Source organism: Centruroides sculpturatus, unplaced genomic scaffold (genome assembly GCF_000671375.1).
Source record: "Centruroides sculpturatus isolate CEXI.00-Female unplaced genomic scaffold, Cexi_2.0 scaffold491, whole genome shotgun sequence".
In the NCBI taxonomy this organism is placed as follows: Eukaryota; Metazoa; Arthropoda; class Arachnida; order Scorpiones; family Buthidae; genus Centruroides; species Centruroides sculpturatus.
The window spans coordinates 254,421-271,359 of record NW_019384702.1 but is presented as its reverse complement, the minus strand read 5'-3'; the positions used below and the strand labels follow the sequence as shown (position 1 = coordinate 271,359).

The following is a 16,939-nucleotide window of genomic DNA, read 5'->3' as shown; positions in this document are numbered from 1 at the left end:
TGTCTTTTTTTTTGTTGTTTTTTTATTGTCTTATACTTCTAAATTCCTAAATTTCTTATTAAATTCCTAATATTTTTTTGCTGCTGTTGCTGTTGTTATGAATTGCTACATTGATACACTTCGATCACAGACAAATTTCTTTAAATTAAAACTTAAATATGGAAATTTTATTATTATTATTTTTCTTTTTTAACTGAGAAAAATCACAGTAAAAGACATATTTTTTTCCAGTTATAAAATTATTATTTAGAATTTAAATTAGTGTTATAAATTTTAAAATAATAATAATAATAATATACATGGAACGTGTTAAAAACTAATATGACTAGAAAAAAATGCGAAAATTTCTCTTCAAAAATTAATTTAGTATATAAAAAAAAACAAATAGGAATTTTTAACGGTTATAATTATTATTTTTATAGTTATTAAGCTATATTTGTTTATAATTTTTTTTTAAAAAAAATCGTCTTACAAACATTTCTTCCATATTAAATTGATTTCTCCGAACTTTAAAGTATAGAAAAATCAAAAAAATAAAAAGATTTTAAATATAATTTCCCTGTAAAAATTAAGAAAAAATGTGCTTTAATTTACCTATTTTTTTTTTATTAATTTTTATAGAAATTTTATTATTATCTAAAGGCACAATTATTTATTTATTTTTCCTTTTTTTTTCTTGGGAAGATGTGTAAAATTCTTAATATAAATTTGTTTATAAGAATTTAAATTTCCTTTACGGAGAAAATAGCCAAAAAAAAAAAGGTGCAACCGACTTCGTTTTCTGACTAGAAATTATGGGATTTTAAGAGATCCCCGCATAGTTTTTTTTTTGTATTTTCTGTTTTTTATATATATATGTATATTTATGTATATTTAACATGAAAAAAGAAATAAAGAAAAAGGGGGTAACAGACTTGGCTGTCGGTCTGTTCGTCAGCATAGCATCACAACATAGTTTACGTTACGCAGACACATTGAATGTCCAATATACAAATACTGTAGACAGATGATCTTCTTCTCCTCATCTTCGTTATTGTCGAGGATTCACATTTTAAGATCCATCTGACTTGTGCCTCTTGAGAGGACTTTACTTTATCACATCTGAAAGAGAGTAACGTGCTTTAAGTATAATGCAATCGATTCAAATTTCGTTATGTAATATATATATAAATGCTTAAAAAGATCGGAAAAACCAATTTAAAAAAAAGGATTCAAAATATAAGCGCTGCGCGACGCGAAGCGCAGCGCTTATATTGTGTAACTTATTACGCAACGATACTTATTTAAAATTATTTCCAAAATCGTAAAGAAAAAGTACAGTTGAATTTTTTTATTAAAATCAATCCGGATAACTGATTTAAGAAGTAGATGATTGTATTGTATTAGAGATAAGCGTAAAGGTTCGCGTCGCGCAGCTAACCTTTACGCGCTACTCTAATAAAAAAGTTTATTTCGTTATCAACGTTACTGAAAAAATATATATATGTATATATATTTAAAACTTTAATATAATTTAAATGCCTTTGAAACTATGCATTACACTTTTAAAATGCAAACGATTTATTTTTACTAATAAGTATAATTTGAGTAAAGTCGACGCGATAGGTCGCGACGCGTCGCTTCTCACCTACACTATAAATTCATTTCTTTCGTATTTTACTACATTACTCCAGTTAAATGTAATATTTTAAATTATTCGTTGTTTTATTTTTCTAGAAACAAAAAGGAGGGAAAAACATTTTATAAATCTAAAGAGTAACAGAATCATCGAGGTAGCGATGCGACGCGACGCGATAACACCTGACATTTCTAGCTATTCTAGTCATTAAAATAAACTTTTTACAAATATAACAGAATAAATATTATATATAGTAATAATCTTATTTTTACAATTAAAAAAAAAATCTATATTTATAATCACGTATCGTACTATTGATGTTATAACAACTAATCCTCATTAAACGAAGAGTTTCGGGATAGAATCTCTGGAAATCATTTTTCAACTCGCATTAAACTCAACTAAATCAAATAAATTTGATTACATTTCTAAATTTATCTTGTTCCAGATAGCAAAGAGCCCATAAAAGATCGTCTAACAAATACGTCACACGCTCCATTGGGACCTAAGAAGTCACGTATAACTGTTAATGTCACATGATCCCATTCTCTGATTTATGGTATCTCTTCCGTCTCTACATCATTAAAATTTAGGTTTGTAAGATTGAAATTACGTTCGAAATTTAATATTTTATTCATTATTTAATTACAATTTCATCAAAATTGGGCTTTAATTTTAGATTTTAATTAATTATCATAAGAGATTCGTCTCTGGAAGCCGAGTTTCATCGTCTTCTAATTTGCATCAGAAAATGGTGAAAAATTCAAATATTTTATAAAATTATTTTAATGACGTTATTTTCTAGTAAAATGCAAAATAATCGAATAAAATTATGCCTTTTTTTTAATTCTATTTTAATACAACTTCATTCTTTGACAAGAAAGGAATATTATTAAAATTAGGCTAAAAATAAAAAAATAACGTCAAATTTATTGGGTTTAATGATGTTAATCAATTATATATCTTATTTTTGTGGTATCTTCCCTTGAGTGACATCTCCTATCCTCTTATATAAGCATATAAAAATGATTATTATTATATTTTTTTTATAAGGGATTATATCATCATTAAACGCGTACACTTGTCATTTTTAATTACTTATAACCGCATCNTAATTGCTAAGTATCTTGTACGATCTTTCGGCAAATCTTGGAGAATAAAGTAAAAACATCGACAGATAATTTTTAAATCTGTACATCAATCTGATTGAATTTGATTTAAATATTTAAGAATATGATCTAAATATTAGCTAAAATTAAGAATACTTTTCAACATTCCTCCACATTTAAGGTACATTCCATTTTGGATCTACTTCGCATGTCAAGCATACCATTAAATGACATTTTGTATATATATATATTTTATAGTTATTATAAATTTTATAATGAAAAATGATAATTTCATGTATCATTTCCATCGTGTTAACAGTATCATGAACTATACCAACTGATATTTTGTATTGATTAACCCTAGAGACCAGTACACTTTGTCCAACAGTGTCCAAGTAGATAACACCACTTTAACAATTAGTAGTGTGTTCGAGCCTCTCCAACGGGCTGGACACGTGAAGTAAGTCTAAAATATACATATTTCTAATTAATATTGGTATTGAGTGTAGCTTCGTGAACTTAAAAAAATAGGTTCAAAAACTAGAAAAACAAACTTAAATACGGGAGAAGATTCGAATTTTTAATATGCCGAATGTACTAAATTAAAATTTCTAGACGATCTGAGTTTATTTTTATTAAAATTCTCCTTCCAACTACTCTGTAGATTTTTAAATAATAAACTACATTTATTTTGTTGTATTCCACATACTTCATTTCTTAGAATCATTCACCTGTAAGATATAGATTTTTTTCTTTTTGGAAGTCAGTTATCATTCTACATATTTTCTGTATTTAATATCAAATATATATATATCGATTTTAAGGTCTAACTTGTAATATAATGAAGTCCATTTTTCTGCAATGAAAATAAAATTATGCCTTTTTTTTAATTCTATTTTAATACAACTTCATTCTTTGACAAGAAAGGAATATTATTAAAATTAGGCTAAAAATAAAAAAATAACGTCAAATTTATTGGGTTTAATGATGTTAATCAATTATATATCTTATTTTTGTGGTATCTTCCCTTGAGTGACATCTCCTATCCTCTTATATAAGCATATAAAAATGATTATTATTATATTTTTTTTATAAGGGATTATATCATCATTAAACGCGTACACTTGTCATTTTTAATTACTTATAACCGCATCAAAAATGGATTAAAAAACAGGTTTATTAACGTAAGAAATAAACGAAAATCCAACAACGAGTTGCGTAACTTTCCCGGTCAAAAAGACGTTAAATTGTGTGTGGCGCCATCTGTTATGAGATTTTATTTTTAAAATATTTTATATTATTAATTATTATTTAAGAAGCTTAATTACGAAGGTACGGATGCGTTTTATAAGGTATTGTATTGTAAATGTTAATAATGAGATACGACGCATTACCTCTTCTATCTCTCAACCCCCTTAACCTTTAACCACCAAAATTTAAGAGTATCAATGAACCTAATATATGAGCCTATCAGCAAAATTTCAGAAATTTTCGACAAAAGGCACACGAGTTATTAAGCTTCAAAGTGAGTAAAAAATTGTGCCCCTTACACACGTCCATATATACATAAAACCCCCAACTTTTTTTGCATTTCTCGACATTTCAAGCGTACTACAACACAAAAATATAAAAAAATTTTCGGGGGAATTCAATTTTGGTGTTGTATATAACAGCCAGAAAAGTAAAAAAAAAAAGCGGACTGCAATTGTATGCAAATATCTATTCGCCTGCACAATAAGAACGTCGATCTCATTAAAAAAAGGGGGAAGCTTCAACTTTCCAAAAATCATTCCCAAGTAGATTTTCACTATAATTAAATAACCTATTTAAATGCCATAAATGCGTTAAGTGCCTAGCGAATATACACAGAGGTTATTTATGTGTAATTCGATCCTTTCGCATAGACATCAAGTAGATGGCTTATCTAAAAGGCATTTAAGATAATAATCCTACTGTTTATATTTCTTAGAATTTATCGAAGCAATTCCTCTCGACAGCCAAGAGATTAATAAATATACAATTTATTAATATAATAATATATTAATCGGTACAGACGTGGAGTTAAACATAATTATGTACTGTACACGTTCCGTATTTAAAGTATAAAATTAAACATGCCTAACCACCGTTAAAACATAGGAATTAGGACATAGCCAGGGGCTCGTGTGACTCTTTAATATCAAAGTTTGTGAGGAAGAGGAAATGGGTGGGATGCTGTCATACAATGTAACATGCTGAAATGCATCGTGTCGTTTGTGTAATGAATATTTCCTGCGGTTGTAACTACAAATCAATAACAACTTATGAACTTTCTGTACGTTAATACGAGAAAATATAAGTTTATTCTATAACTTAAGACATTAAACTACCTTATAACTTCTATATAAATTATATAAACAATAGGTAAAAAGTATGAATACTTCATTAAATACACAGGGTGCTTATTCTTTCATGTAGGCACACAGAAAATTAATTAATTTAAAAAATATTTATGGCGATCGCTCAAAAAATGAACCACCCCTTAAAATATTTAAAAATTTTTGGTTTTAGTGGATATTGAAACGTCGAGAAATGCAAAAAATTTAGGTGCTTTTTCCGTGTGTACGAACGTTAGTGCGTGTGTTTGTGTATAGGTGGGTGGGAGCACTATTTTGTTTATTNAAAAGATTTTAAATTGTGTGTGGCGCCATCTGTTATGAGATTTTATTTTTAAAATATTTTATATTATTAATTATTATTTAAGAAGCTTAATTACGAAGGTACGGATGCGTTTTATAAGGTATTGTATTGTAAATGTTAATAATGAGATACGACGCATTACCTCTTCTATCTCTCAACCCCCTTAACCTTTAACCACCAAAATTTAAGAGTATCAATGAACCTAATATATGAGCCTATCAGCAAAATTTCAGAAATTTTCGACAAAAGGCACACGAGTTATTAAGCTTCAAAGTGAGTAAAAAATTGTGCCCCTTACACACGTCCATATATACATAAAACCCCCAACTTTTTTTGCATTTCTCGACATTTCAAGCGTACTACAACACAAAAATATAAAAAAATTTTCGGGGGAATTCAATTTTGGTGTTGTATATAACAGCCAGAAAAGTAAAAAAAAAAAGCGGACTGCAATTGTATGCAAATATCTATTCGCCTGCACAATAAGAACGTCGATCTCATTAAAAAAAGGGGGAAGCTTCAACTTTCCAAAAATCATTCCCAAGTAGATTTTCACTATAATTAAATAACCTATTTAAATGCCATAAATGCGTTAAGTGCCTAGCGAATATACACAGAGGTTATTTATGTGTAATTCGATCCTTTCGCATAGACATCAAGTAGATGGCTTATCTAAAAGGCATTTAAGATAATAATCCTACTGTTTATATTTCTTAGAATTTATCGAAGCAATTCCTCTCGACAGCCAAGAGATTAATAAATATACAATTTATTAATATAATAATATATTAATCGGTACAGACGTGGAGTTAAACATAATTATGTACTGTACACGTTCCGTATTTAAAGTATAAAATTAAACATGCCTAACCACCGTTAAAACATAGGAATTAGGACATAGCCAGGGGCTCGTGTGACTCTTTAATATCAAAGTTTGTGAGGAAGAGGAAATGGGTGGGATGCTGTCATACAATGTAACATGCTGAAATGCATCGTGTCGTTTGTGTAATGAATATTTCCTGCGGTTGTAACTACAAATCAATAACAACTTATGAACTTTCTGTACGTTAATACGAGAAAATATAAGTTTATTCTATAACTTAAGACATTAAACTACCTTATAACTTCTATATAAATTATATAAACAATAGGTAAAAAGTATGAATACTTCATTAAATACACAGGGTGCTTATTCTTTCATGTAGGCACACAGAAAATTAATTAATTTAAAAAATATTTATGGCGATCGCTCAAAAAATGAACCACCCCTTAAAATATTTAAAAATTTTTGGTTTTAGTGGATATTGAAACGTCGAGAAATGCAAAAAAAATCGGGGTGTTTTTGTGTATTTATGGATGTTAGTGTGGGGGAGCGTGATATTTTACTCACTTTGAAACTTAATAGCGCCTGTAATTTTTATCGAAAATTTCTGAAATTTTGCAGGATGTTTTGTGTATTATAAAGAAATATTTCCAGAAAATTTCAAGAAAATCGGACAATTAGTTCAAGAGACATAGCCCCACTATCTTAATATCTCTCCAAGCAATCTGAAGACAGATATAATTGTAGCAATTATTAAGGAAAAAAAAAAACAAATAATGTCAGAAAAGTCCATCAACAACATTGCTACCTTTTTCTTTACTTTCTTAAATTTATGCAATGTTAAAAATTTGGCATATTTGTAAGCATACATACGTCCCATTTTGTCAGGGTATTTGCCAATTTCCCCTGTTTTTAACACTCAAAAAAAATATAGCAAAATTTTAAATCGAACTATTTTATAGGCTTTCTAATGCAGTATAATCAATTCAAAGGACCATATATAAATAATTTTTAAGAAAATAATCTAAGTTTTATTATTTTTACATTCATTAGACCCACCAGTTTATATTTTCTTACAAACGAAGAATGATGAAATGAATCATCATCCTCCGCGAGTTTACGAAAGATGTAAATATAATTAAAATTGGAAGATGATAAATTCTGGATAATTTCATACAATTTCTTTGCTTCTACAAGCTTAAATTTTGATAAAATTTCGAATTTATTTAAATAGTTACACGATGTTATAGTCAAATTTTATTTATAAACTCAATGAAGATGGGTTGATGAGGATGAATTCGTTCGGTAGAGCATCACTATCCTCATCCTACACGCATCCATAAATACATTTTTAGAATATATATAATTTCGTAGACAAAAAATAGCAATAAATAGTAAAGGGATACGAGTTTTAACTCACTCTGTACAGAGAAATTTTATTTATTTATTTATTTACTCATTCATTGGTGCTACTGCTGCTGCTGCTGCTGCTGCTGCTGCTGCTCCTGCCACGTTTCTTTCACTAGTAGTTACTAGTTGTAAAATCTTATACATCCCGTAAATTAGACAATGCTGACAATCTATTTATAGACGAATAAGGGGGGAAAAAGGTTAGAAAAATGGCTCCATTCCAGAAAGGTCATCGAGATTTTTCCGCCATTCTTTAACTAAAAGAGGATTCGATTTTCAAGGCTGCGAGAGACGAGTATGATGATCTTTCTACGTGAATTATAAACAGTGAAAATCTAAGTCGAGAGCGACTAACGAGAAGGGACGGAGCGATATCGCATAGTAATGAACTAGAGTAGTTTGTATCGTGATTATCTCAATTGTTTATGTTAGAATTGTGTATTTTAAACACACATTAAACAGCAGATAAAGTGCAAATCGGTTGCAGAATTGTTTTTTTTTTTTTTTCTTGAGAGAGCGAGAGCGCGGTTGTTGCAGCGATCTCGCTTTCGCGCTCTCGCTCTCTCATCTGAAACTATTCATTAGTCGCTTAATACAGCATTTTCTAATTATAATTTCTATTGTTTTCATTAGTAAACGTAATCTTTCATAGTATTTTAAAATATTTCTTAACTTTGGTTTGAAATAAAAATAGATATGAACTTCGTAAACAATATACTCGGCGCGCGGCTCGACGCGACGCGACGCGACTATCAGTCCACACGTCATATTTCGTTTAGTTAATTTAATTTAAATCGATACAGGAAGTTGGAAGCAATTTAATTTATTAGAAACGTCCGAAATTTATTTATATTTTGATATTTTATACTAAATTATGATTTTATTAATAAATATAAAATTGTTTAACGTCATTAAACGTATACAATTTATTCCCTTTTTAGCCACTGACAAGTGGGCTATTTTCAATAAAAATATTTCTTTTTCTACTATAAAATCGATCATTTCTAAGGCAAAACAAAATAAAATAATATAATCTATTTATTTTTATATTAAAATTAAATATATTTTTAAAAATCGTAACTATACTTTTAATCGATTCATATCTTCTCTCTCGACGCGTCGCATGGCGCAGCGCAAATTGAAACTTTGCTTCACTCACACTACTCATAAATGTATAAATTTAATTTGAGTAAGTAATAATAATAATATATATTAACAATTGTTAAATATTGCTGAATTTATATTATATAAAGATATATATAAAAATATAGATTAGGATCAGTATCGCGCGATTTATCCGCGACGCGATGCGCGCGAACGAAGCGATAACCTGTATATATACAAAAACCTAGCACCCCCGGAGTAGAAAGGAACACAGAATCCCGGAGAGGGATAGAAACGGGATATTTTTCAACCGTTACTTTAGAAAAATGGCGTATTTTAAAGGGAATATATGGCAATTTCTTCTTTTAAAGGTGGGCATCAGGGGTGATTGATTTATAGTGTGTAGCAGTTACAGTAGAGATTGTGGGTGTCAGACACCTACATATGACTTTGACATAGTCGGGTCCGAGTCAGTGAACTTGTAACGATCACGTGTCAGTTACACTTCTCTTTACTGATTCGTCTGTCCTTCAACTTGGCTGATGTAATCGACTGGGAAAGTGCTTACATCGTTACTTTTTCTAAATATAATTACTTTACAATTTTATTTTTATTTTATTTTATTTATTTATTTTTTGACCCGTCAGAACAGTTAATAACATACCAGAAATTTAGGTCAGCCGCCACTTTGCTTATTTTCTACTTAACTCAATTTTCATATATGCCACTCTAAACACTTGTAAACAATTTTTAAAGGTATTTTTATTAATTTAATTTAAATTATATTAACTAGGAAAAAGTCAGTTAAATTAGGAAAAAAAATTCCGTGTGTCCATTGAAAATCTTTGGATTTTTTTTACGACTTTTTTCTTTAAATTTATGTCCAACTAGCTGCTTGTGATGGGCATTCCTCGGGATTTTGAGGGTGAGGTCGGGGTTAAGATAGGGGATTTTGTAACTAAAATGTACCTTTATATACCCCAGTATTTACAATTAATGAAGAAGAAAAACACAATAAAATTGGGCTTCAGTTTATAAGGGGATTGGGAGAACAACCACAATAGTTTTTCTATGGTGTCACAGAATATTCTTACAAAATTAGATACTGATACGTTGAACTGTATGGTACTGTACCATTACCTAACAAACATACGTAATAAGTTAAGAGGGGATGGGCTTTAAAAGTGGTTGGGTACACAGTGGTTCTTCTAGGATGTCGAAGAATATCCATGCCAAATTTGATGATGATACATTGAACGGTATAGAACCTTTTTATCATACATAAACGTATACATTTTTGACTTTTATGTACGTAGAAAACGCGCAATATTTTTGTACACTCGTACAGAAAACACATTTTTAATTATATTTACTGGAAAACTCGATCAAAATCGCATTTTCGAATAGAATATTCGACATTTTAGAATGATAAATAAGAAAACATCGCAGCATTTTTAAACGAGAAATATTTTTCCATATATAACTTCATTGGTACGTAGGCACATAATAATAAGTAACACGTATATAAATATAGGAAAATATATATATACGATGCTTTAAAACAATAAAAAATAACAATAACTATAAAATATTTTCCTTTTCTTTAGCAATAACGGTACAGAAAACAATTTTGAGAGTTGATTTTACGAGATTTGAGAAAACGCAATATCTGTTGAAAGGTGGTAAAACTCTGAAAGTGAAGAGAAGTTTTTCTTTTCTTTTTTTCTCACTCACTTATTTTGCTTTCAGCGCTGATTTTACTGAATATTTGACAAAATAATACAGTGTCGTCCTAAGCATTTTCAATTGTGTACAGGGGCGCCTTCCATTCCGATATATTCTTGTATAAATAAAAACTCTGTTTCATAACTGAAATTATAGATAAAAGTATTTTTCTACATTTAGAATTTTTATCGATTCTAAAAATATATATATATATATATATATATTTTAATCGTGCGATAATTCTCATTTGAGCGAATTATCGCACGATAAATCGCGCGACTGAATTATCAATAAATCTGACGCGACGCGATCGCGCGCGTCGCAAGGATAAAAAAAACCCCTCTCTTTTTTTCTTAAATTAACACCGATTTTAAACGCTTGGAACTCAGTAAGTTAAACATTACACGCGAAATTACTCCAATAACTATATATAAAATTCAATTTTCGAACAGAAATTGTAATATTAACCATTTATAAACTCAAACTCGACCGCTCCTCTAATAATATTTTTATCAAAACGGCATTTATTTTACGTGAATGAAGGCATTTATCTAACTTATAAAACTATATAAATCTTCGAAATTAACTTGATCTTAATATAAATAAGTAAAAATATATATATAAAAAGAGGAGCATTTATTTATAATCAAGATTATCATCTATAATTCACACATCAACGATTTAAGACTACACAGAAAAAAATTTATGTGTATTAAATTTACTATCCTCAATANTACGTAGGCACATAATAATAAGTAACACGTATATAAATATAGGAAAATATATATATACGATGCTTTAAAACAATAAAAAATAACAATAACTATAAAATATTTTCCTTTTCTTTAGCAATAACGGTACAGAAAACAATTTTGAGAGTTGATTTTACGAGATTTGAGAAAACGCAATATCTGTTGAAAGGTGGTAAAACTCTGAAAGTGAAGAGAAGTTTTTCTTTTCTTTTTTTCTCACTCACTTATTTTGCTTTCAGCGCTGATTTTACTGAATATTTGACAAAATAATACAGTGTCGTCCTAAGCATTTTCAATTGTGTACAGGGGCGCCTTCCATTCCGATATATTCTTGTATAAATAAAAACTCTGTTTCATAACTGAAATTATAGATAAAAGTATTTTTCTACATTTAGAATTTTTATCGATTCTAAAAATATATATATATATATATATAAGATTTTTTTCGAATTCTTGAGTTGTCGTTTGAAAGATTTATACTTAAAAGTGAGACGTATGATGCGAAGATAAATCACTTTATCACGAGTCATTTGTCAAATAATATGAATACAAATTTATAAATTTCGATAGGCGCTAATAACTTCTTCTTACACTTATTATTTTTTTACTTTTCCGGCTGTTATGTAACAGTGAAATTACGGAAATCGGTCAAAAATGACCCCCACTATGATTTTTAGGGTATTTTTTTCCTGTATGTATGGATTTTTTTGCCGAATTTGAAGCTTAATAACTCCTGTACCCTTTGTCGAAAATTTCTGAAATTTTGCAAGGAGGTTTGTATATCGGGGAGGAATGTTTAAAGAAATTTTCAGGAAAATTGGATTATTGGTTCGGGAGATATAGCCCACTACCTTAATATGAAGCAATCTGAAGACTTAAAGGTAATGGTAGCAAAGAAAAAAATGCCAAATTTTTTATATTTNATCAATCTGATTGAATTTGATTTAAATATTTAAGAATATGATCTAAATATTAGCTAAAATTAAGAATACTTTTCAACATTCCTCCACATTTAAGGTACATTCCATTTTGGATCTACTTCGCATGTCAAGCATACCATTAAATGACATTTTGTATATATATATATTTTATAGTTATTATAAATTTTATAATGCAAAATGATAATTTCATGTATCATTTCCATCGTGTTAACAGTATCATGAACTATACCAACTGATATTTTGTATTGATTAACCCTAGAGACCAGTACACTTTGTCCAACAGTGTCCAAGTAGATAACACCACTTTAACAATTAGTAGTGTGTTCGAGCCTCTCCAACGGGCTGAACACGTGAAGTAAGTCTAAAATACATATTCCTAATTAATATTGGTATTGAGTGTAGCTTCGTGAACTTAAAAAAATAGGTTCAAAAACTAGAAAAACAAACTTAAATACGGGAGAAGATTCGAATTTTTAATATGCCGAATGTACTAAATTAAAATTTCTAGACGATCTGAGTTTATTTTTATTAAAATTCTCCTTCCAACTACTCTGTAGATTTTTAAATAATAAACTACATTTATTTTGTTGTATTCCACATACTTCATTTCTTAGAATCATTCACCTGTAAGATATAGATTTTTTTCTTTTTGGAAGTCAGTTATCATTCTACATATTTTCTGTATTTAATATCAAATATATATATATCGATTTTAAGGTCTAACTTGTAATATAATGAAGTCCATTTTTCTGCAATGAAAATAAAATTATGCCTTTTTTTTAATTCTATTTTAATACAACTTCATTCTTTGACAAGAAAGGAATATTATTAAAATTAGGCTAAAAATAAAAAAATAACGTCAAATTTATTGGGTTTAATGATGTTAATCAATTATATATCTTATTTTTGTGGTATCTTCCCTTGAGTGACATCTCCTATCCTCTTATATAAGCATATAAAAATGATTATTATTATATTTTAAATCCGGATTAAAATTAACCTATTTCCATCCTTTTTATTAATTAATATATAGTTTAATCTATAGAAATTTATGTATATAATTTAAAAGTAGTGTAATTTAAAAGCTTATTATTGAAAAAATATAGCCTATATATGACGTAGAATGAAAATAACACGTAACTACGAAAACATTGTTACGTAGGCATTACAATTAAAAAGTATTATTACGTATGTAGAATAATTTAACGAAACAATTGTGACGTATGAAAACAAATAAAATACATTATTGAGTAGATAGAATTAACACAAGCGTACGAAAGTATTGTGACGTAGAATTTATGATTAAAAAAAAGTATTATTATTATTACGTAGAAAGAAATGAATTAACTCAAGCGTACGAAAGTATACTGTGACGTAAAATTTCTCATTATTACGTAGTAAGAAACGAGAAGTATTATTACGTGGTTTTTACTATTAAAAAAACATGATAACAGAAGCATTTTCAAGGTATTATTCTTGATTAGGAAATCAGAATAAAGCGTAAAAGCTGGCATTAAAATCAAAAATGGCATTGTGTTTTATATATTCTTGATAAAATAATTTGTCTAAAATTTGATTCCGGCTATTGTTCGGGCATGAAAGCTTCTTATCTTTTTTTTTAAATCTTCTAATATAAAGAAGAACACGGATGTCTACATTTTAAAAGTGATTACTTCAACCAAATAAAGTAACAAAAGTTAAAAATTCCGTAATTTGATACACGTCACTTCAATCAGTTTTTATATACAGAATGATTCTCGGTTAGAACATTAATTTTTTGTTTGTATTCTTACGAAATCCTATTATTTCAGAGGGGAAAGAAGATTAAATTCAAAAAATGTAGTGTTTTTTTATTACAATGAAAGCGTGTGTGACGCTTACGGAAAAACGTCAGTAACAATAAAATGTGACATAAATGTTATGATTTAATTTAATATTAATATAATTCCTTTAAAATCGCTTCGTGTTATGAATACGTTTAGTTATTTATTTAAAATGGAATAATCCAAATCTACAAATTTGTAGATGAAGTGGCACTGGTTTCATACGTAATAAAGGAAAAGTATGACGATGGGATAAAAAAAATGACCCCAAAATTTTTACATTTTTGTACTCAAAGGATCTTTAAATGTCGAGAAATGCAAAAAATTTAGGTGCTTTTTCCGTGTGTACGAACGTTAGTGCGTGTGTTTGTGTATAGGTGGGTGGGAGCACTATTTTGTTTATTCAGTTTGAAGCTTAATGACTTCGGTTCCTTTGGTCGAAAATTTGTGAAATTTGGCATGGAGGTTTGTATATTAGAGGAAAATGTTTCTAGAAATTTTCACGAAAATCGGACTGTGGGTTCGTGAGATATGAGGGGGTGAGTGTCGTATCTAAAAAAAAAAAATTATCTTTTAATACTAACTCGAAGATGGCACCACACAATTTTAATTGTCATCATGTTTTTTTTAAACTTAACTGGAAATTTTTATAACTTAACGAAATTACTCCTTTTAAGTTATTTTTATTACTTACATTTTATATCCTAGTATAACTATTAAGGACTTGTATTGTTCCCCTTATCCTTCTGTTCGAATGCCTTATAACATGCTGGAAGATTGGAAAATACTGATTTAAATCTGGCGAGAATTAAATACAATTACATAATCAACTGGTAGATCGCAAAATACACATTAGAAACTGCTCTTCGAACATTTTTTGATACATCAAATGCAAGGGATTTAACCCACATTATTCAAAAATATATTTCGCGATCTACTGCTCTGTAAACACAACCTTAAATAGAATAAATCTTAAAATCCTTAGCTCATAGCTTTACACAGATTTAAAATCAATATAGACATACAGGCAGACGAACAAATAAAATAATGTCCAAATACACAAACAGACTCATATCAGAATACAGGAAATAATCAATTATCGAAAAAGAAAATAGTCATTTATCTTTTATTTTACTTTCTCGTTCTGTTATGTATATAACAGAGGGAAAGTATGGCAATGGATCAAAAATGACCCCCAAAAATTTTGCATTTTTGGATTCGGAGCAAATTGAAATGTCGAAAAATGCAAAAAATTTGAGTGTTTTTCTCTGTATTAGTCGGGGGCGGTACGATTTTGTTCACCCAATTTGAAGCTTAATAACTCACGTGCCTTTTGCCGAAAATTTCCGAAATTTTGCAAGAAGGTTTTTGTATCAAAGGGGTTGACACTCTTAAATTTTGGTGGTTAAAGATCGAGGGGTTGGAGAAATAGAGAGAATCACGTGTCATATCTCGTATGGGATCGAAGATTTTACTCGTTATTAACATTTACAACTCATCTTCTACCCTCAAAATTAAAGATTTTTACCATTTTATAATAATTAATAATATAAAAATCTCGTAACAGATGTCTCTAGACATAATTTTAACTCGTTTTTTTTGCCGGAAAAGTCACGCAACCCTTCTCTAGTATTTTGTTTTACTTTATCTATAGCTGTAATAATAATATTTTTTTAGAAACAAGAACTCGATAAATTTCGAAAGGGAATCAGTTTACAACTTTCATTTTTGTTTTACCTATTATTTACAATGATTATTTTATACAGGAGTTTATTTCTCACTCCCTATTTTATTTTATAAAGCTGCAACTAACGTTCTTTGATGAAGTGCAAAGGCGGTTGTGTAGGAAGATGTTTGTTTCGAAAACTATCAAAGGAAAAAATAAAAATAAAAAAAGGAAGGAGAAAAGAGAGAAAAAAGGAAATTCTTTTTTTTTAACAAAAGAAACGAAATGAAATTCTAGAATTTAAATTATTTCTCTACTTTGGAATGTTTCCAAGATACTACTAGAACTTTTTATTTGACTTATATTCAGCATGCAATCTCCCTTTTTTTTATGTTAGAAGACTTCATATATTTATATATATATATAATAAAATGTGATTTTATTTATTTATTTTTNGTAATATATATATATATATATAATTATATAAAGTTTTAAATATTCCGCATAAATTCTCTATTTTATGTTGTTAATTTTCTTCGATTTTATTAAAATTCTGACGTAAAAACACTGGTTTTATCTTTCTGTTATTGAATAAAACAGTGTTAATTTACAAAATTGAATTGAAAATTAATAAATCATCATCGAATCGATAAAATCATAGGCGTTACGAACATAGAAAGACGTGTATTGTGCGTTTATTTATTTATTTTTTTGATATTGTACGCTTTCCTTTACTTTCATTTCGTTCATTTTAATTAATATTAATTTATAATATAAAAATAAGCATATAATGATGCAAAAATCGCTTCCATTTTAACTTTGGAACCGAACCCACGTGTTCAAAATCTTGTTGATGCTCGATTTAGATAGGAAGATCAACAGTGGATAAAACCATTGAACAATGGTAGTGGGTTCGTACCTCGCTAACGGGCTGACACGTGGACTTTTCCGGGTTTTATTCACGTCTGTAATACCTAAATAGGGACGATTTTCACGTAGAAAGTCCATTCAGGAGGGGATGCGGTATACAAAACGACAGATAGGAAGAGACGTAATGATCCACTTCTCAAAATGATGTTGTATAAGGATATAAGGTAGTTATTTTCTTACATTAAATTAGAAATATATGATTTTATTAAGATATTCTTTACTATTAACTCTATTATATATTCAATTATTAAGGATAACAGAGAAAAAAATAGAATTTATTGAGTTATAATTGTTCAAAAATTAAATTTTCTTATAAATTACAATAAAATTTAAAAATAACGCTTAAATCTAGACAATTA

General features: G+C 28.5%; 1 protein-coding gene across 1 annotated transcript in view; it reads right to left on the bottom strand.

Moving 5' to 3' along the window:
• Positions 1 to 681: 681 nt before the first annotated feature.
• Positions 682 to 16,939, bottom strand: part of LOC111627587 (octopamine receptor beta-2R-like) — a 139,830-nt gene continuing 123,572 nt past the window's right edge. The window contains exon 2 of the mRNA XM_023371180.1: positions 682 to 1,101. The gene's annotated coding sequence lies outside the window, so the exon portion shown is untranslated. The remainder of the gene's footprint in view (positions 1,102 to 16,939) is intronic.